The sequence below is a fragment of the Haliaeetus albicilla genome, chromosome 15 (genome assembly GCF_947461875.1).
Source record: "Haliaeetus albicilla chromosome 15, bHalAlb1.1, whole genome shotgun sequence".
NCBI classification, from domain to species: domain Eukaryota; kingdom Metazoa; phylum Chordata; class Aves; order Accipitriformes; family Accipitridae; genus Haliaeetus; species Haliaeetus albicilla.
The window spans coordinates 8,021,656-8,044,653 of NC_091497.1; the positions used below are offsets into that span (position 1 = coordinate 8,021,656).

The 22,998-nt window shown below is 41.4% G+C and overlaps 1 protein-coding gene across 1 annotated transcript in view; it reads right to left on the reverse strand.

Annotated features, from left to right (window-relative positions):
- Positions 1–22,998, reverse strand: part of HS6ST3 (heparan sulfate 6-O-sulfotransferase 3) — a 405,552-nt gene that overhangs the window by 167,802 nt on the left and 214,752 nt on the right. The gene's annotated exons all lie outside the window — the stretch shown is intronic.

A 22,998-nucleotide genomic window follows, 5' to 3' on the forward strand; every position in this document is an offset into this window, starting at 1 on the left:
GGTTTAAACAAGGACATAGACATTAGGAAAGGATTTGATTTGTGGTAAACAGGAAAAGAAATAAAACTAAGTATGTGTGTGTTGCTATTTCACGACCCACTGTGCAAACATTGCTGTAGGCACTGTGGGTTTTATTGCTCATTAGTAAATAATCAAGTTAAAAATAAGATGGTTGGGAAACTGCTGATTGATGAGGAATAAAATAACATGACATAAACATCTGTCTCCCAGTCTAATATGTGTTAGTAGAGGAAGACATTGCTAAGGCACTTGAATGCTCAATGCACTGATGTGATAGTGATTACACTGGGAACAGTGTAAAGCAAGTACAGCTGCTATTGCCTTTCCCACAAGGGGAACGTTACAGAAATGCGGGTCCTGATTGTTTACTTCCAGAGTGTCTTTAATCCCCAAAGGCTTCCACATGGCACAAACTTTCTTTCCGTATAAAACTCTGCTCCCAAGCTCCACGGCTCTCAGGCTCTTGCTTGCAGCACGAATCCATCCTTCACTGGAAAAAACTTTCCCAGCTACAATAACAGCTGACATGTCTTCTCACCTTGGGCATGCCCAAATCTACTTTGACAAACACACAGACAGACCTGGGCAACAAGGATCTTGCAATGCTTAAGCATTTAAGAAAGATACCCCACACAGGTATCCCTATTTCATTAAGGAACTTCCCTGGCAGAGAAGGAGCAACAGACAGACTCTTCCACTAAGGCATCTCCTTCAGTGGTTTCCTCTGCCAGGCTTCACACCTACAGAATTAGAATCACTACAAATTTAACTACTGAACTCAATAATTCACTCAATTTCTATCCTCTATGTACTGAACTCAATTTAATGAGAAATGAAATTCCTCCCAAATGCCACCCGCACCCTGCTCCTTTATCTTCACATGGAGAAGGAAGGTTGCATTTGCAGTGACCATCTCCCCGTATTATTAAACCCATAATGATCACACACAAATACAAAATAGCCTCACCCTTCTCCCCAGTTAAAGATCAAAATACTGAGCCAGTATCTAGCACAGCCAAACAGCCTGTCCTCAGAGCTCACAGTGGTTTGTGTTTTCCATACTTCAAGAAGTAAATATGAATAAAGCTACAAAGCTGAATAAATACATCCTGTAACAGATGCAAATAATTGTCAACATTTTAGCATTTACCTCAGGTTATAATACACTTATTCAGACTTTTAACAGGCTGATTTCAGCCAGAGACGAGTAAGAAGAAACCGATTTTATGTAAGAAGAAACCGATTTTATATTTAAAGGCTCCACCTCCTTTCCCTGGCCACACCACTAAAAATGAAACTCTTTATTTATGCAAGAGTTAGAGAAGAAATGTTAGTTACTACCAAAAATATTAAAACTTGGCTCAAAAAGAACTTTGATTTTTATTCTATTTTTTAGTTAAAGAATCAGTAAGAGAATGAAACAGAAGCAGTATTTTCAGAATTTAGAGTATAATGTCATACCACACAAAATTCCAGCTGAAAAATAAATGCACACACACTGAAAACTCTCTTAAAAGAATATATATTGCTAACAGATAATAAGTGAAAACAGTATGAAACAAGGACAAATAAAGAAGAGTCCAGAATGGTACTGATGTCTTGGATTTATGTAACATCCTTAGTTACAACTTAAAAACAATAAACAATACACTAATTTCTAATCTGACACATTAAATTGGGAGTAGAAAGCAGCTGCATTGGGGGAGTGAAAAGAATGGGCAGAAAACAGTACCTAGGCCGAATACAAGAGACAAACATCTAAGAGAAATATGCATGACTGGTATACCAAAAGAGTCAGAGACTGCAAAAGCAGGAATAAAAGTAGAGGCAGGCAGAGAACAGCAAAGCAAGATTAATTTGCCATGCAACATGGCTGTAGTGAAGGCACAGCAAGCTTGCCAATTTGCACAGACGGCTCAAACACTGTGGCGTTCGCAGACAAACCATGGTCGGACCACCATGAACGGCTGCCACCTTACCCACTGTTGAGTCTGCGTTCGATAAGTACCACCACAAGAACATGTTTCAGAGTCCACCACACACATAGACCAGCAGGTCTCACACCATAACTGGATTCATATGTGTTTTTATATGGTCACAGCCAGCATCAGCACCTCCTGTTTCCAACCTATGCAAGAACTCTGTGGTGGGTCAGACTTGGCTAACAGCCGAATGCCCACCCAGCTGCTCACTCACTAACCCTCCTCAGCAGGACAGAGGGACAAAATAGGATGAGAAAGCTCATGGGTCGAGATAAAGACAGGAAGATCACTTACAAATTACCATCATGGGCAAACCAGACTTACCTTGGCAAAAATTAATTTAATTTATTGATAATTAAAATAGACTCAGGTAGTGAGAAACAAGACGAACAGTAAAACAACACATTTCTTCCCCCCTTTCCCATGTTCAACTTCCCTCTAGACTCCTCTACCCACCCTGAGCAGCACAGGGGCAGTGCATGTGGGTGTGTGGGTATGATTAACACACACCAGTTTCTCTCTGTCGCTCCTTCCCTCTCACATTTCCTCTGCTCCAGTGTTGGCTGCAGGCAATATCTGATCTGGCACCACGGAGCTCCTCCTTCTCTTTCTCTAACCTTGGTGTTTCCTCTACTGTTTCTTACTTTTCTCCCTTTTCTCCTCTGCCTGTCTGGGCGGCTTGGCTGAGGGGGTCGTGTGGCGGGTCCGTGGGAGCCAGCTGGAACCTTCACATGGGACCAGGCATGGGGAGAGCCTGGCCCCAGCTCTCTGTGTGTTGGAAGTTGGGATAGTGTTTGGGACTGAAAAGGTCCGGCTGTGAAGACCCCTGGGGCAAGGAGCGCTGCATGCCCAGAGGGAGATGAGAAAGGAAAGGCTGGGTGGCTTCTCCTGAAAGCCACCTGAAAGACAGTGAGGGGAATGGGAAAGAAGGTCATATCTCACTTGTGGAGGATTAGAAAGTTTTTTCAAGGGCTTCTTATTCATCCTTTGGGGTCTTATTAGCCAGTTCTGCCCTCTGCCTCCTTCACAGCTGTCCCATTTCCCCCTCTCACAGCTATTCTCACAGCCCCATGGTGCTCCCCTTTCCTCCCACTGCCTCCTGTCAGTTCCTTGCAGAGCCACAGATAACTAAAACGTAATGTCCTCCTGACCTTCCCCTGCTTTCCCCTGAGCTGAATGCACCAGGTAAACCATCAAGCAGCCTCTGTGGGAAGTGGCCGTACCTCAAGATACAAGGTGGGGAGTGGTGTCACGAGGGTGCTGGAGATTGTGTTGGTGTCACACACCAAATCCAGTGCACAGAGGGTCGGGAAAGACGTACCCAGAGCAGCCAGTCTGGTCAGGAGTGACTGTGAATCCAGGCCACCAGGCAGTGTGCTGATGAAGCAAGCACCGTGTAGGGGGTATGACGATGTCCCCCATCCCTCACTAGGGTCAGGGAGAAAACATGACAAACAGATGTTTGGGGCATCTACCCTTTTTAGCCTTCATGTTACAATAATTACATCGGGTAAGGCATTGACGTTTAAGTGTACTCTCCTGGTCCCATTCAGTCCACTCCTGAAGGTACAGCGGTACTCACAGCCTTCACCAACCGGGGACCAGACAGTGCCATACAGCACGGCCCATGCATGTACAGGGGGTGCAAAGTCCATGCCGACTGCTGCTGCACACACTGGTCATCACTATTCCAGTGTGGATTGATCTTCTGCTCTACATCGAAGTTGCACAGCTCCAGAAAACACTTAGGAATTCAAAGAGACTAGGTAACGCAGGCCTTGAACAAGTCAAGCCTTGAACATCTCTATCACTACTTTTCCACCAAGCTGGGCAGCCAGTGACCTGAAAGAATTGGGAAGTTAGGACACTCCATAAGATAGTCACCCAATGCACTGGTAGCAGCTCCCAAAAGGTCACAGAAGGGAGGCAAGCACACAGCACTAACTCTCCTGAGGAGACCTTGGAAAGGCACCTCCTCATCTACATGTTTTCCACGCACTAGTAGTCACCTCATGTCCCAGCATGGGATGACATCGTCCCAACCGTTCCAGCTCACTGCCAGGCCGAAAGCCTTGGCTGTCTGTGGACGAGACAGCCGCATTGGCAAGGACTGGCAGAAATGCCATCTTGATTGTCGTCTTCTCCAGAGGAAAAGCAGCATGGCTGAGACAGTATCAATCCGTTCAAAGGGTTCCTCCCAGCACACCCACTGCAGGCACAAGATTAATTTTGCCACTACAGTGTCCTGCAGCGCATGTTATTGGAACTGGAAGTGATGAGTTTGGTCAAGCAAGTACAGCATAAGCAGTAATTAAGGTTTTAGGTCCACGGCCATATGTAAGCAATGGTGGTATAAGCATTGACGCAAGCACTGCATCATGTTGACGTCATCTGCATTAGGCAAACAAAAGGGCATAGCGGTCCTTCCCAGTGGGGCTTAAAGGGCTCCATAGAACAGTCTCCCCTCCGAAGGCTTCGTACTACATTTGGAGTGGAGGTGTCCAGCCAAGCAGACCAAGCTATATCTAATATAAAGTAACTTTCCCCAAAGTTATATAATATAGATAGGATGAGCAATATGTAACGTAATCACAGCTGATGAAAACACCATCAATTACATAATTTAAATTACTTGGGAATATTTGCTGGGAAGCAATGTTGCATAAAGAGGGGGATTGAAGAGATGACCTGAAAAGTTTCTTTTTCAGTTTTCACCAGTCAATAGGTAAAAGATTTCACAAGCTGACTGGGACCTCTGCTGCAACCAAGAACACCTGGAGGAAAAATATGTATCACTTACAACTATGCTGTAGAAAATTAAACTAGAAGATCCCAGTAATTACAAGTTATAAAATTCTCAGGCAGCTAAAATGTACATTGTATTCAAATAAAAGAGATGTTAACTATACCTTCTCTGTACAAGCTGCTGACTCAAGATGGAATCCATTCCATCCAATCTTGGGAAACTGAACCTCTTGTCACTTGAGAGAAAAACACAAAAGGTCTTCAAGAGCCACACAGGGGAAATTCCTTCTGCTCCTACTGAAAGCATGGAAGTTCTCCCCTCAGCTTTCCCGCTAGTAGGCTTTTACACCTTTTAGCTTTTCTTATACGTATGAAGAAGAAGCTTCTACATTTGCCGAAAGTGTAGTAGTGGAGCCAAAAGACTTAAAAGCATCTTGGCCCCACTCAATAGGGCCTTGCAATGGTCACATCCTGATATTTTAATGACTCTTTCTTTCATGATTCACTACTTCCACACTTTATATTGCAGCGTTTTGTTGTTATAGTTGATGTTGTTCTACTTTCTGATGTAGTGTGAATTACACAGTTTTTTTTCCCGTTCCACACTTTATCATACAGACAAAGGAAATATATTTGTGTCTATTTTGAGATTATCTTCTCAAGGTCAGTTTCCCAACTTCTCCTGTTGTCAGTCAGCCCAGAATGCACTTATGTACAATGCTTAACTTTAAGCATGATAATCATCCCACTGTATAGTAATTTCCATAATGAATTCAGGGTAAAAACTCTCTCACCAGCTGCCTCAAAATTAAGAAACGTGGAAGGTCTCAAATCAACTGCCCATGTACATAAATTCATTACCACTCTCTTTAAAAGTCTATATTTACTAAAGCGAGACTACTGCAGTCTTAGGAACCCTGTTGTCAGCATCCTTTCCTTCTGAGATTACCATTTCCCTCTAGTGAATAAAGTCAAACCACCAGAAACTGAGCAGAGTTCTGCTATTAGTGGTGGTTGTGCATATGCTTTGTATTAATAGAATCAGTTGCCCCGAGGAATTAGCCATCTATATTCATGAACTAAATGAAATAGTATTCATTGAGCAGTTGATGACAGCACAGCTGCAGAACAGGTCAGTTCTTGTATTTAGGAAGAAATCTTTGCTTTCTGTTGCAGATGAAGGATATTCTCTATGGGCTCCATAGTGTTTCCACCCAGACCCTTTTCTCCTTTCACCAGTGCTTCAGTCTCCTTCTCAATGTAACTGAGATTTTAACTAGTGTCACTAGACTGAATTATGTTTCATGGTGACACAAAGAGAATTTATTTAGGGAACGTGCATTAGTCACTAGTAAGGCAAAATGCAAATAGCAGGTAGCTTTTGAAGATACATTAGATGCCTTTCATATCTTAAATGCTATCTTCAAGCCAGCCTACTGTATCATTATTATATTATCACCTAAAAGGTTCAATGTCCATTTATAGATCCATTTGAATACAGTGAGGTATTCAATACACAAAGGAGGAGCAAAATAACAATGAATGTGTACAGAACTGATGTGAGATAATAAAGGAAGGAAGCAGTACTGTACGGTCAGGTGCTAAGTTAAGTACAGTCTTTCCTTAATTCTCTTTTTAAGGCGCTTACTTCCATTTTTATCTTTGCACTACATCTTCCCCTTTTCAGTGACTCTACTGTGACACATGTGAAACAGCTTTTACTGCAAGAGGGGTTCAGAAGTTATCTTCCTTTTATTCTGAATGTTCACTTCAGGAGAAAACCTCGCAGCAGATTGGAGAGACCAAACAAAGGCAGAATAAGAACAGATCTTTCATTTCCAGCACGCAGAGACGCAGTCGGACACCACAGCCATGTATGCAGCCTCGACAGAGGCACTTCATCGGAATGTGTTCATGTAGCAGTCTGCTGTGCCAATGGGCTCAGGAGATTTCCTTGGTCTGGATAAGCTCTAGGATTTGGTCTTTCCCTGGGTCGTCTTGGGACCAGGCTCCTATCCTATGATTACTTTGCAAAAAATGGACCCATACCTTATCCAGTCTGCATCTTCAGGACTTGTTCCTTGAATGTGAACATCTTTGTCTCTCTTGATTGACAGTATAACGCCTGTAGTGCCCTATGAAGTTCATTGCTCTCACAGACCTGCTGCAGGATGATGAAACATATGTCCCTCTCTCACGCTTCTCTTACCGCCTGGGAGCATTTTACTGACAGATGTGAGCTCCTCCTGTGTCTCCAAGTCATGATGGAGATGGCTCCCGTCTTCTGGCCAGGACAGCACTCTCCTCCTTACCTCTTCTCCTCAACGCTGCCCAGGGAAAACATGCTCCTGTTTCATTCTCTCTTGCTCAGATCTGAGCATTCTCTGCAAGTCTCGAGCGGTCATATTCCCAGACACTAGTTCTCTCGTTCTGCAACTAAATACTTACACTGCTCCCAACCCCCTTTGCATATCCTCCTAACATGCTTGCTGCTTAGTCATCGTTAACATCATTAAGCTTAACATCTCATGAGCATTCCTCATCTGCTAGTACATGTGGAAGAACTGGCAGGCAATTCACACAGACCAAAGCACTCTGTGAAAAAGCAATTTCCAAAATTTGAGAATTTTGCATAGTTGGTATTCTCAAAGGTCATGGCTGTAGATGCACAGAGGGTGCAAGATGATACAAAATCCTATCTGAGGCATTACTTCAAGAAATACCAAAGCCTTCCCTGAACCCTCAGCCCATGGAGACACTGTTCTATTTCCACATCACACTTCTTTCTAGTTCTCTGGAGACAACATATACCCCCCTTTTTTTTTTCCTTACAGGGTCTCAGCCTGGCACCATACACATACTAATACAGAAATTAAGCATTTGCGGAGTAGTTTCACCTAAATATAGAAAACAAAATTAAGTAGTTCGACTTACCAAGAAAATTACTATTAGTATCTTTTCAACCTTAGCACTAAAGTTTTAAACAAAATAGGGTACAATGAAATCCTCTGGCAATGACTATGCCTGCCAGGTAGTTAGGGAATATACCTTTTCACTCTGGATCCAACTAACTTCACTCTCATTTACAGTTTCCCATTTGAATTTTAGATAACTTTACAACATTATTCATTATTAAGGCTGGATTCAAATCAGTAACCTTAAGATGGGAAGTTACATATCCCATTTATTACTCAGTTTTCCAGGCAAGCACTTCTGCCTCAAAATCGTGCATCAGTTTTGAACGTGGAAGTCACAGCTAATGGCAGGGAAAAACAGTGTTCATTGAAGTGTTGTTGATGCACTCCTGAGTTTCACTAATTACACACAATCAACTGATTCTCAAACATCAGGATGCCGAATGTTGCCTTAAATCACTCCTACTTGATGGGAAACTTTCCATTGCCTGAAGAGGTGAAAACAGTTGAGTTAGCAATGAAAATCAGATTCAACATTTTGAGAGCAATCTCTTGAAGGCAGCTACACAGAAATGAAGACCTTTAACACTGTTCCCCTCCTGTCGCACAGAAAATAACCTCAGCTAGTGTTTTTTCTTTCCTACAAAATTGAATAAATATAAGACATTAAAAACTAAATACGAAACATTTAAATGTGTGTAGTAAGGGCATTGTTAAAACTCTTACCTGACTAAATCTGTATGGCAATATACTGCCTGGAAAACAGCAATTCTGACTCTTTATCCAAGGAACACGATTCCGTATGAAATTCCACGCGCTACGGAACAGAATCAGCCCTTTGCAGATAATCCACTAGAACCATAACCTAAAATCAGCCGTTACCTTCACTCTGGCTCCAAATAATTTCACTTCTGAGTTCCCCGTTTTGATATTTGAATTAGCTAAAATATTGCTGGTCAAGACACCTTGAAATGCCAGCCATAACTAACATAGAGGAATCTGGTGCTGGAGACTGTTTCTGTGTTTGTAAATCCCTGTAGATGTGCAACAGCTACAGAAATAGCAAGACAACAAGACTAAGGAATAGAGTAGCTGATAAAATAGACTAAGAAGAAACTATTGATACGCTGCTTCCTAAAACAGATTGTACCATCAACTCGGCTTCACTTCCCAGGCTAGAAGTAAGAATTATTTAGGTGTTACAAATCCACATAACTTGACCTATATATGTCAATATGGTCTCCAAACATTTAATGCTGAAAAACATGGAAAGGAGAAATGTACACAGCGTGAGGCATGCCAGGGTTTGACTGCCCTCCCTCCAGGCACGCATCTGTCCCTGCCCCAGCACCCAAACCGCATCAGTGCCCTCCCCTGCCCTGCTGCCCAGGTTCTTGGCTGTGTTCCCTGACACAAGCCTCGAAAGGATTTAGGCACCTATAGTGGGACTTCGGAGTAGGTCAGCTACCTACGCCTGAGTCAGGTCCTCAAAACAGCCGTGTCTTCATATTTGATGCTGTTAACCCTTTTGGGTTTGCCCTGTTTGATACTTGGCATTGGACCCCAGAATTTTGTTTGGGCGAGTAACCTAACCACTGTTTTTCAGAGTTAGGACTGTTCACTCATTTGTGCTCAACTTTTAATATGGTGTTATTTTGAAACACTTCATTTCATAACCAAAGAAAGGAGGGGGAACGAAGCGCCCCTAAACCCAAACAAGCCCATTCCCCATCATTTTGGACATCCTGAGAATAAAACCAAGACTGCACCATTTATCTGTTTCCAAAGAACAGCACCTGTATAAGACTCCTGGAGGGCACTGTGGAGGATCTTTCAATGGCTCAAAGCTGGCAATTAAGCCTAGAATTCAAGATACAGCCTGAACTGCAGCACTTAAGTTTCTTAATTTCAGGCATTGCTTTGCACTGTGGATCTCTTCTGTGTGTAACTCTCCCAACATCTTGTAAACAGAAGTCAGGCACCAAGATCATAAGTATGGATGCTATTCTGGGGGCCTGGAAACGCTGAATACCAGCAGGAACAAATGCTTTACAGGTACAACGCGAATGCATATGGCATCATCAATGCGTGTGCAGGATTTTGATTTTTTTTTCCTGCCCCTCCTGAAACCAAGCAAAAATACAGCACTGATTACCATTGCTACAAGAAGCAGAGACTCCCCCTTGGAAAACAGGCATCTACAGTTGTAGTCAGCAGTAAGAGCACTTAAATCAACCCTGGAAGATAAAACTTTTTATGGTAGCTTTGCATCGCTGTAACTGGAAATGGATCTGCAGCTTTGCATTTTAAAGGCCAAATCCTTCTATTTCTTTGTTCTCTTTTCTTCTTTTTCCCTTTTCCTTTCCTTCCCTTTTCTCCAAATTAACATTTGAAACACTTGAGAATGCTAATTGAGTTTCACTTAATTCAGACAGGAAATAATGACCTCAAGCTAATAAGACAAGTTAATAGTCCCCTGCAGGTAAATTAACACAAGACCAAATGCTTGAAGACCTTGAGGATCATAACTGTTAAACTTAAGTATGCATTCAAAGCAACTCTGAGCATCTAACAAAACAGGTCACAGATCATAAATCAGAGCTATTGAAAAAAAACCTCTTCAAAAAACCACGGGAACTGCAGAACACATGAAGTTAACTTTCTTTCAACATCTACTATAACACAGCCAACTGAAAGAACATTTTGAGTAAATAAATAAAACCCCACAATCTGAATGCTCAATGTGTATGGGAAGGAGTGCTCAATGAAGACACTAACTCATCCCCAAAATGAAACAAATATGTTTCAGTAAGCCATCTCTCAGAGACAGCTGCCTTTCCATGGCAATAACATAGCATCTTCTTCTTGTAATCACTTTATAGGCTTCAAAATACAAATTTGATTATATTATATCCATGAAGACAAAATGCTTACAGAAATCATAATGCTGTTTAAAGTCACAAAACAAACATTGCACAAGCCATAAACTGAAAAGTGCTTTAAAAGTGCCCAAAACGTAACAGTCACTCCACAAATCATCTTCATGTCAGGATGGACAAAAATTTATGACCTAAAAAACCTCATAGAAGAATATCCTCCCTCTTTAAAACACTGTTGTTGACAAATAAATGGGTAATTTTGACAACCTACTCAAGTTTAAACTCACAGCCCTCTATTAAAATAACACAAATGTGTTTTAAAAGTTAACATATGTTGCTGAATCATGTACAAATTAATAAATCATGTAACACTGGTTTAAAAAAATAGACAATTATGAGAAATCCAAAATTCAGGGTTTCAATATAGTTTCATAGGTATCACTGTATCTTATAATACTTTAAGCTGCTAAATTAACTTAGTGTTTAGAATGGAGAAAAGCTGTTATTTACAATTTTCTAGTTTTTATTTGGAGCTATTTCCTCACTTACTTTTGGTTTCAGCTTGGTTTATAGGCTTCAAAATACAAATTTGGTTTCAGCACAACTAGCAGGTGTCAAGAGCATATTTTCTTTGATTGCACAAGTTCATCTAAAGCTGAGACCAACTCTGAATTAAAAAAGCTGAAAAGCTTGTTTTGCTCTCCGAACACATGAATACAAATTACGTGGCAAGAAGGGGGACCTAGCAAATACAAAAACTGAAGGATACGCACGGGTATTCGTGGGTGCGCAACGGTACAGGTAGGCAGCTGATAGACCTTTCAGATGCATCTCAACGGGCTCTGAGCAGTAAAGCCATTAAAGTTCTTGATCTTTTTGGTACTTCATGTCAGGGCAGGCCCAAGAGGAGTGAGGATGCGAAGGCTCTCACAGGCTGTAGCTTGAAGAGGCTGAGGTCTGCCTGCTAGCCAGTTTTATTAGCTCTCCCGAGAACCACCACAACAACAGGGCTACCAAAGACATAAGATTTACAGAACATTGTCGCCTTTGAAATCTCTACATTGATAGCTGCTTAGATATCCAGAAAACTCAGTCCAACAGTGACTAGAAACAGTACTGAAATTGAGTAAATCTGTTGGTTCGAAGTGAAAAATAGACATTGACAGAACTACAGTAATAAAGATAAAATAAATGCAATCACTAAAAATACAATTTAAAATTCTAGCTTTTTTTTCTTTTGAGCACCCATTTCCATCCAAAAGGGAAGGGCACAAATCATGAATGAAATAATAAGCAGATATGAAATAAATCAAACAACGTTTTCTGCATAATAAAAATTAAACAGAATAATTTGATTGGAGCTTGCTAACGATTAAACTGCCTGGATTAATGTTCTGCATAAACAGTATTCTGGGTTTGCAAAGAGAGGACTCAAAATTGAGTGTGAAAGATTGTTTCAATTAGAAAAAACTAGATATGAGTGGTTACAGTTTTTCCTGTTGTTTGGTCTTTCTTCTGGAAACAAATACAAAAGAAGATTAAAGCAAACAGCTTAAAACATACTTGCTTATTTTATCACTACTGTCATTACATTAAGCTATCATTAAAGACTTTAAATCTTTTCTATTTAAGCCAGTTCACCCTTCTCATTTCTGTGCGATTTCCTGCACAGCTCAGTTCTGTTTTGCAATGATTTTGGGTTTGATCCTTTCTGAACATCATGAAAAGCACCTTCTCATTAAGTTTCTGTACAGTTTTGTCTGTAGTGGTTACGTGCATCATAGTAGTACTTTGCCAGACAATGGCTATATTATCTGAACAAAGCTTTGCAATCAAAAGTCTGCATCATCCGGGTTCAGGATGGTCCCAGAGGAACCTGAAATGGTTTCCAGAGGCTTCTGCAAGTACCCACAGGTCACAGCTATAGTGACTGGCCCCAAGTAAAGAGAAAAAGGTGTTCCAGAAAAGAGCTGATATTTATCCCAGCATTTTGCTACTAGTGCCCTGACCAAACATGAAAAGCACTCAAAATACATCCCACACCATTAGAGCAGCACTGGTACCAGTCCGCGCATCATTCTAACTCGAAATAGCTCAGTTGCCTTCTCCTCCATCGTTTCATTCTCATTTTCCATTAAAATAGTTCCCCAAAGCCCTGTGCAGCATCCCATTAATCTGTGCTTTGAAACTAAAGAATATTTCAGAGCTTTTACAAGAAGTACTGTGGTCAACACCAGTTTTTAGTACCAGCAGGGGTGAGAGCTATCCTGGCCAAAGAACAATTAGGTAATTGGACCATAGTAGGAATAATACAGACCAACCTAATTAGGTTTCTTTTCTACTAAACTAAATGGATATATTGATTACCTTTCAATTGGTTTAATAAAGTTACCTTAGTCCTTAGAACAGGTCTCACTCACGTCCCAAAGGAGGCCAGCATCATCCACAAATTTCGAGAAACCTAAATCCCTGTGTTTCCCAGACTTTGTGGCATCATCCTGAATGCTAATGAATTCCACCTTGCTCCCTAAAAATGAATGCCAAAAAGACCTATGTAATATTTACAGTATATTATACTGCCATGTACAGTGCACTTTCTAGAAGCATCTTTGTACACAAATAGAGCACACTAGAAAACCTCAGTTTCTTTAGTATAACTTGTACACAATTCAGTTCCAGATGTGGCATTCAAATGGGTCTTAATTTTTCACCCTGAGGTATCACAGCCGGAGTTGCTTTGATTTACTGATTTACACCAAAGAAGTACAGGTGCTGCAGCGCCTTGTTTAGGGAGAGAGAAAAGTGTATGGCATTTCCATAAAAAGTTCTGAGGAATTATGCATGACTTAACCCAAATTTAATAAAGGTTCATATTGTCCTTGTTTAGATGCACATATGTAATAGACAAATTTAATAATATCAGAGATCTGCTTACAGAATTTCAGTGCTTAATGGGCTCAGTCAACTTGAAAAAATCATAAAGCTAAAGGGAAAATATTAGACATCGTTACAATGAAAATCTTACATGACAATGACTGAAACAAGGTAGTGAAAAAGACAGTTAATTTTAGTATTTCTTTATGCAGTTTGTCAGTTCATCTTTTGCTGTTATAAATATTCACAGGAGAGTTGTATTGGTTTTATGCGGCAAGGTTTTGGTAGCGGGGGGGGTTACAGGGGTGGCTCCTGTAAGAAGCTGCTGGAAGCTTCCCCTGTGTTCGAGAGAGAGCGAGCCTATACCAGCCGGCTCTAAGATGGACCCACTGCCGGCCAAGGCCGAGCCAATCAGTGATAGTGGTAACGCCTCTGTGATAACATTTTTAAGAAGGAAAAAAGTTGGGACGCGGAGAAAACAGCCACCGGAGAGAGGAGTGAGAACATGTAAGAGAAACAAGCCTGCAGACACCAAGGTCAGTGCAGAAGGAGGGGGAGGAGATGCTCCAGGCGCCAGAGCGAAGATTCCCCTGCAGCCCGTGGTGAAGACCCTGGTGAGGCAGGCTGTCCCCCTGCAGTCCAGGGAGGTCCATGGTGGGGCAGATCTCCACCTGCAGCCCGGGGAGGACCCCACGCCGGAGCAGGTGGGTTCCCGAAGGAGGCTGTGACCCCGTGGGAACCCTGCGCTGGAGCAGGTTCCTGGCAGGACCTGCGGATCTGTGGAGAGAGGAGCCCACGGAGCAGGTTTTCTGGCAGGACTTGTGACCCCGTGGGGGACCCACGCTGGAGCAGTCTGTGCCTGAAGGACTGCACACCGTGGAAAGGACCCATGCTGGAGCAGTTCGTGAAGAACTGCAGCCCGTGGGAATGGCCCACGTTGGAGAAAGTTCGTGGAGGACTGTCTCCCGTGGGTGGGACCCCACGGTGGAGCAGGGGAAGAGTGTGATGAGCCCTCGCCCTGAGGAGGTGAAGCGGCAGAAAATAACATGTGATGACCGTAAACCCCATCCCTGTCCCCCTTGTGCCGCTGGGGGGCGCTTGGTGGAGAAATCCGGGAGTGAAGTTGTGCCCGGGAAGAAGGGAGGGGTGGAGGGAAGGTGTTCTGAGATTTCGTTTTATTTCTCATTTACCTTACTCTGGCTGATTTGTAATAAAAAGTGAGCTAATTTTCCCTAAGCTGAGTCTGTTTTGCCCGTGATGGTAATTAGTGAATGATCTCTCTTGTCCTTATCTCGACCCGCAAGCTTTTTTTATATTTTTCTCTCCCCTGTCCAGCTGAGGATGGGGGAGTGATAGAACGGCTTTGGTGGGCACCTGGCGTCCAGCCAGGGTCAACCCATCACAAGAGTATAAAAAAATGTAAAAATGGTAAAAGGATTTCTTGTTTGCTAGAAAAAAAAAAAAAAGAAGAAATCTAATTTGTCTTTTTAATGTGAGTTCTCACCCTCCTACTACCAGCAGCACTGGCTACCTATTTTTTAAATTATTTTTTACTTTTTAAGCCTTCTCCTTACTTTCCTCCATTCTTCTTTAGTTTGGGAAGAACTCAGCACGGAAATTACCAGTTCCTGTTCTCCTTCAGTTCTTTCTTTAACGGCAAGTCTTCTGTTGTGATGCACATGCATTACTAAATATGACTACTTTGATGTTCAATTTATGAAAATTGACTTCTGTTTTTAGTGTCTATGCCTCTCTCTACATTCTGTCCTTTTACTCATCTGTTGCCTAGTCAAAATTGTCTGAACTTGATCCAGTTTATACATTGCTTTATAGCACGTGCCTGACTGAGGCCTTAAACTTCAACTGAGATTCAAATTCACTATACCTTACAGAACTGAATAAAAATATTCTTAATAGGAGCTGTTTTGGTTAAAAGTTTATCCTACTGCCACACTGCCTAACTGTGCTTTTTCCTGTGGGTCTGCAAACACATTTCCCCAAGCAGCAGTGAGGGCCCCAACTACAAGCGGTCAGGAGATTTTGAGAAAGTTAGTGTTTCTCAGTAACCTTTCAGGTTATAAGCCTCACTGGAGCAAGGACTGCAAATGGAAAGCAGGTGGCACTGAGAGATATTTGGGAACAGACACGACATTTCCAGATGCCTGATGCATCGTTCTGCACGGCCACCCAACCACCTCCTGCATGCCTGGCCGCTGTGTCTCTGGTGTCCACCTCCAGCTTGAAAGGACATGGCCTACAGGCACGGCCACCCAACCACCTCCTGCATGCCTGGCCGCTGTGTCTCTGGTGTCCACCTCCAGCTTGAAAGGACATGGCCTACAGAAGGCAAATAGTCCTCACCTAGCTTGTTTTCAAGTTGGCCAACTGAAGACTGCTGGCAAGATCAGTTTGGCAGCCTCCTCACCCATTAAACCAGTATTCTTCTTACTGGTGGTCTTCCTGCATCCAGCTTCCACAGCACAGAAGGCGAAAGCTCTTGCTGAGGACAGCTCAAGACCCAATAGTTTGGGCAATTCCCTTACCAGGAGGTTAGGTCATGCTTCTCCAGGTTGACCAGCAACCAGAACCTGTGTCCCCCACCCCCTGGCTGGCAGCTCTCACCACGAACAATAATGTCAAATGCCTACCATCAAAATCCATTTCAGACCTACCCATGTCTTGTTTTCTGGGCATCTCCTGAAGATCTGTACACCACTTTCCTAAATTCATCTGATAACACCTACAGGGCCTGAACCTTCCCAGACCACTGCAATTAAGCATGTAGAGACCTTAGAGAATCAGTACTGAGTTCAAGAATGCAATTAGGCAGCCCTTGAAAGTCATCAGACTGGGTGTCTGTCTGGGCTTAAACCCTAGGTATCGAAGTCTTAACACAGCAGGGTTAGGAGTCTAATCTCATACTCATCCATGGTCATCTACAAATCACAGGAGCTGCATCATAAACAGCTCATGACCCAGGCCTCAGCTGAATTTCCACAAAAGCAGAAATGATCTGAAATCTACGGCTTCAAACTGCCTATGTAGCCCCGAACTACCCATATATATAAAGTGTTGTGAATAAAATCAGTAAGTAACTCAAAAGGTCACCTAGCCATGAGTATGCACAAATGCTTTCCTGACAGATATTCTTAAAACCTTCAGCACTGCCTATGGAAACTGTGGCACCACCTTGTGCATTCCAGTGTTTCACTACCCTCACTGTTAAAAGATATTCCTAATATCTGATCTGAATCTTTTTTTTTGGTGATGAAGTTTGCACTTTTGCTACCCTGTCCCTTCCTCCATGCAGCAGCATTTATATATAAGGACTATATTTTAATACAAAAATTTCCTTAATTCATTAAACATCTTCTTAAGTTTCCCAAGTATCACTGATGCCAAAATTATAAATCTCTGCTTCATAAAGTGTAATAGCTGCTTCATTAACTCAGACAGACTAATTACAGTCATTTGAACAAGCCTGAATTACACCCATCCAACTAAGCACACCAGCATGATCCAAAAAGTTCCCAATTGCAATTAGCTGTTATTTTCTATGCCTGGAAGTATTGTGACCATACTAACATATTTGAGGGTTGCTGTTCAGTTCTCCAGACCAGCAACCACATTATAAAAAGTACCATAGAATATGGCAGCCCCTTGGAAGAGACTGAAGGACTGAGGGTGGTTGGGGTTCTAGCTACAGACACTTCGTCCCATTTGATGGTTAGTGTGAATTAAAACTGGAGGTCAGAAATGATGACCTGCCACCTTCCCTAAGCCTAAATTAATATTCAACAGTTGTGCAAAAGGTGATACTTTCAGGAGAGAAACATTCTCTACTGTAACCTGGGAGAAAGTATGCAAGATGCAAAAATCCTGTTTCCTCTTATTAGCACGAAACCTTAACTAATCAGGGCTTCTGATCATTACCTTGTTTCATTTACTTTAAATTAATACAACATACCTTATGTAAAAAAAGCATAGCCCTATATCTTGCATTTTGAGTGTGTCTGTCTTAAATTGAAAACAAAGACCAAAACAAAACCAAACATGAAGTACAGAAGGACTGTCTATAAATTTAATCAACTCTGACCCTTTGCTCACCCACTTTCCAATAGCTAGGGAGAAAGGAATCGAGCTGTAAAATTTGTTCTGGGCAGGAACTTGGCATCTGCTGTCAAGTCACAGTCCAGAGCAAATTAGCGTCACAAATTTCAAATACATTGACCTAACTCATGTAACGCAAAAACCGCAGCTTTGATTTAAATCATAATGGACTAAATCCTGGCAGGCAGTCACACCCATGCATGGGGCAGGATGGATTCTGGCAAAAAGAGAACAGGGGGCAGAAAGTCCCAAATTATTTTGCCCTGGTAGGGTGATAGACTGACACCTGTTTTCCAGTGCTAGTAGTAGATGTAAATACCAGTTAATCCATTCCTGTGTCTCCCTCATGAAGTACTATTTAATCGAAAGCCTCTGAGTAGCTCATCCTTTCTGACTAGGAAGTGTCTCAGACTTCATGCTAGCAGAAGGCCTTTTGACTGTTCTCTAGAAATGTTATTTTCATTTTTAATTAGGATTCACCAGAAAACAGTAATCCTGTTCTCTCACAAGCAACTCCCAGCTTTAGAAGATATGTTCAAAGCTAAAACAGGGTGAACTCCCTACTCTCCAATAGGTAACACAAATAACCAGAACCTGAACTGCAGATGGAACACCTCACAGTCCAGAGAACCCCAAGGATGATCATATTCTTGGAAGAGTAGGATTGGAAAGGGTAGATTCCTCATCTTTGGTAGATCAATCTTGCCATAAACAAGCAGCAAAATGGGGAGAAATACTGAGATTCCTCATTAAAAAAAAATATCCAAAACCACAGACAATTTTACTTTTGCTTAAAAAGAAAATATCTGCTAAGGTAACAAAGTGTGTTTCATAACATTGTAAGACAGAAGCATTCACAGAATTTACAGCAATAAGGAGAAGGTAAAATACCTTCTCATCAGTATTCTTCAGTGCTTTGTTATCTGAAATGCTCTTTTCAAAACACTTCTATCAGTCATCAGAGATTATACTCTTAAGGGGAGAAGAGAATTAATGTGGCATTTGCCTTACCTCTCTTCAAACTAATTCACGCTAGAACAGTTCTGATGTCTTCTGTGTTAACTTGTACACCTGCTCTTGGCTTCGTATCAGAAGAAAACACTACTAGCTTCTACACATTGAAAAATATTTTGGTTTCTGTATTTTCAAGAAGCAGTCAGAAGCATTTCATCAAAACTGTAAAAGGGTTGGGATTTCCAGTACGGGCCAGGTTCCTACACGACACAAGCCAGAACTAAAAGACTGCTCAGTGCTCAACTGCTCAGAAAAGCACTAGTGGATGAAGTGCTTAGTCTATGGTTTTACTCGTGATATTAGATATTATTTGGTAGAATACTTTCTAGAATAGTGTCTTCACCTTTTTCAAGGTTATCACCTTCCCATGTATATGTATATGTATGTATAACTGAAATTATTTTGGCAGAATAATTCATAGTTGAGATTTCCAGGCACCTGGTTTCCCCCGTACAGCACCATTTCAGGACATGAAGAAGCACGAGAGCAGTTTGAAGACAGTCGTATTACCTACAGTATCTTTCTACTGCCCATCTTGTCCTGGGGAAAAAGTCACTCTGTCTTTTGGAAGAATAGTTTGCATGATGAGTCGAGGATGAAGGTAGGACTTGGAGAGGGCAATTTCATCTAGGGGAAAGATGTAATGTTAAACTTATAATTGGATAGCCATTCCAAACACATTTGTAAGTCCCAGACAGTTCTTTCCATTCGTGTATGTTTTAGGTGCAGTGATTTCAAAGATATTTCACTATGTGGCGCATATTTTGCAAAGCAAACACCAACACATAATTATCTCCCATAATTATTTAAAATAGTTCTCAAACAATTTCTTTTCTAAATCACATTACTGTGCAACTGGAACCATTACAAATGATCATATTGTTTAATTAGCCAGTTTCTCCTAATTTCTCCTACAATTCAGATTTTTAATTAACATTTCATTGCTCTTAAACTGAGTGTAATCGCTAACAGCTCACATGAAATGCAAACTAAAATTGAATCTTTTAATAAACTGCTATTCTGAAAACTGTAAGGAAATAAAATGTTTAATAATTAAGCATTTATTTGGCTAAAATCCTCATCTATTCCATATGAAGAACTAGTTCAACAGCCCAACAGCACAACCCTTCTATGCACAAAAAGCAAACATGAAAGTGGAGTAAAAAGCCCAAACATACAGCAGTCTCTCTTTCAGAAACTAAAGTAACTGTGTAGAAAAAAGGCGATATTGCATCCTACGTAAAAAAAAAAAAAAAAAAAAAAAAAAAAACCCAAACAAACATGTTCTCACTTTCAGCTTCTGGAAGAGGTAGAAGGCAGAGTTTTGACTTGGTAGAAGATAAAGGTCACAAAGAACATGGCTAAAGTCACGGTGGGGATCTACCATTTTGGGAGAAGGCATGGGATTGATTTCTACAATCAGTGGAAATGCTTAGGGGACAATCCAAGCTTTGGGAGGTACAGCAGGATACTGTTCCAAAAGATGAAGGAAGCTACTAGAGAAGCAAATATTTTAGTTTTGATAGATATTAATGGGAAATAAATGGGAAAACTAAGTGGACATAAGCTCAGTGAAGCTGAGAATAAAGCAAAAGAACCTGCTATTTTAAGGAAAGCAATCAGTGAGAAGAGAAGGGCAACTGTCCTGAAAAGAGGAATTCAACCTACCCAGGGAATAGGTTGAAAGGGTCTCCTGGGAGAGAAAAGCATAAAGGATAGAAGTGTTCTGGAGAGCTAAAAGAGTTTTATTAAATACAACAGCAACGAAATATGCTATTGCAGAGGAAGGGTACAGAGAAGAGTCATAAAACAATATGACTGCATTTAGAGCTCTTCAGTGACCTCAGAATTAAAAAAAAATCCTATACAGAAAAGCTTAAATAAGGACACCTATTTAAGGACAAGAACAGAGGAACAGCACCAGCATGTGGGAGTAACACTAGAAAGGTTATGACACAGACAAGTTATAGTTTGCAAGGGACATAAGAGGCAACAAAAAAGGTTAATAGAAGATATAGAAAGGGAGACAGGGAAATAGAGTTTATTTCTATAATGGGAAAAGAGAGCACATAATGGATGATGCAGGGAAGTCTTAAGTATTCAATACCTACCTTCTTTCAGTCATTTATTCTCCCTCACCCCAAATTAATTAACCCAGCTTTAACAGCCGAACAGGATCATGAAGGAACCAGCTGGGAATTACTAAGTCAGAGGTATTTGACAGCCTCTGAACTGCCCCTTACATGCTTCTAGGAAGTAGCTGAAGATGTCTCTAAACCTTATCCACCTCAAAATATTGTCAACAATGTGAATTTGTTTAAAGGCAAAAGAACTGGACTGAAATTCCTTCTCTAACCAGTTCAGAGCAGGAATTTCTGCCAAAGTCTCTCTTCTTAGTAACTCTCCTGGAGCAGAATATCACATGAGAGCCTAAAATAGTGTCCTTAATATTTTGTTGGAGCTGTTCCCTCTTGCACAAAAAGCTTCACCAGCAAATGAAACAGAGAGCAAGAAGAAAAATACTCTCCAATTTAGGTGATTAGATTGCAAGCATCTGGGCCCTAGTCCTTGTCCCAGTGACTGTTCTCTTACCCAAAGCGAAAGCATGTCGGTAGGAAAGGTGGAGGATGAGATCTGGTGCTTAGGTGTATTTCAGATTTGGAAGGTTTGGGTTTGTGCCCCTGAGGTAGAGAGAGGAACTGAATAAAGTTCTCCCACACCAAGGGTGAATGCCCTAATCACCAAATTAGTTATGGGATTAACAAAGAGAAAACTTCCAATTAAGCCTTGGATTTTTTCCAGCCACAATTATTTTATGCATTCAAATGCTTCTGAGATTTCAAATCTCACTGTTCAGCAAATTTGCTGTTTCTCAGTAAATATAAACACACTCATACAGCCCTAATGATTATTGCCTGAAGGTGAACAGAGAAGGAAAGGAAAATTATAATTAGTTGAGCCAGGATACAACTTCCAGATAAAGTGTTTGGCTGGCACTTACAGCCTTCATCCCCGCCATCCCCCTTCACTCCGGCTTCTTCTGGTGGACAGTCTCTGCTGGTGCTGCCAGCTGGGAAAGCGCTACGATTCCCGCACGGCATGGCAGAGCTGCAGAGCAGCAGGAGCTACTTCATCAAAATACAACTTACATCGCATAAATATGGAGAATTAGAGCCTGTTTTTCATAAGACATGCTTTTAAGCTCCATATATTGCTACTACTGCTCTCACATGGCATTCTCACTTACTTGTCCCCCTTCTCATCTTCACATTTGCAAAAATAACACCAAGTTATTATTCAGTCTTCCTTATGTAAGGCATATGTAGAGCACTAATTGACAATAAAGGGTGAGAACAGCGTATTAGCTAATTCTTGAAGGTACTTCATCTTCATGCATCCATTATCTCACTTTTATCAGGCTCACATCTGAGTCAGCGATTTTGCCCAGGCTGCTGTTCCAGGAGCAATGCAATATCCAGGTAACAACAGTACCATCCACATCACCTTCATATTCAATGCTCACTGAGGAGGAGAGGAATGAAGCCAGATTTAACCCTGAGAAAAGAGCTGGGGAAAGCAGCGTGGCTGCTCATCGGATCTGGACTTCATCATCGTTCCTCCTGAGTGTAAACTGTCAACATATTGCAAGGGATTGAAGCCAACCATTCAAGAACTGCCAGTTTGTCTGTCCTTTTTCTGTGGCTATAAAATACATTATCAAAGCCATTTCCATATCCTTTCCTTATGAAGGCTAGGAATTGATGGATTTTGATGGAGTTAGCTTTTCTCCACCTTTCTCATAGCTTTGCATGAGGAAACTACTGTTACCAAGCCATCATTTTAAACTGCTAAATTTATGTTGTGCCAGGAATTTTGTATTTTCTCTTTATATTTAAAGCCAATCATCTTAAATGTTTCTGCTGCGTGCCAGCTATGTTTTGCTTTGTGTTTGAAAGTGAAACTGAAACTACCAAATCTCTTATTTTCCACTGTAGGAGTCATTACGGCAAATCCATGCTTGTGGTAAGAGAAGTAAGGTTCCTTGAGCAGCAGTCTAAGATTTTAAATCCTTGCCTGACATCTTGGATAAGTGTGTAACTGAGCTTCTCTAAAGAGCAGTCTCAACGTACTTCCAGTCCTGAGTGGCCTTTTCCCAACAGGAAAATGTTGGCTTACCAAAGCACAAGCTATGCTATTTGCTTCCAGTTCAAGTGTTACAGGATGCACCATCCTAAAAAGTCACCTTTTACACTCAGTAAAGCCACATGATGAATCTTCCAAACATGAAAGTATTTGCGTTAGTGACACAACAACTAGCAATGTATGACTATATGAACCTATATGAGCCTACTCCTAGTCCTATCTGACAAGGAATCAAGCAAAACCTGCGGGGTATGAGTGACAACTCACGAAATAGCTTGAACCCATGTGCTGCGTTATGTGACTTGTAGCTCAATG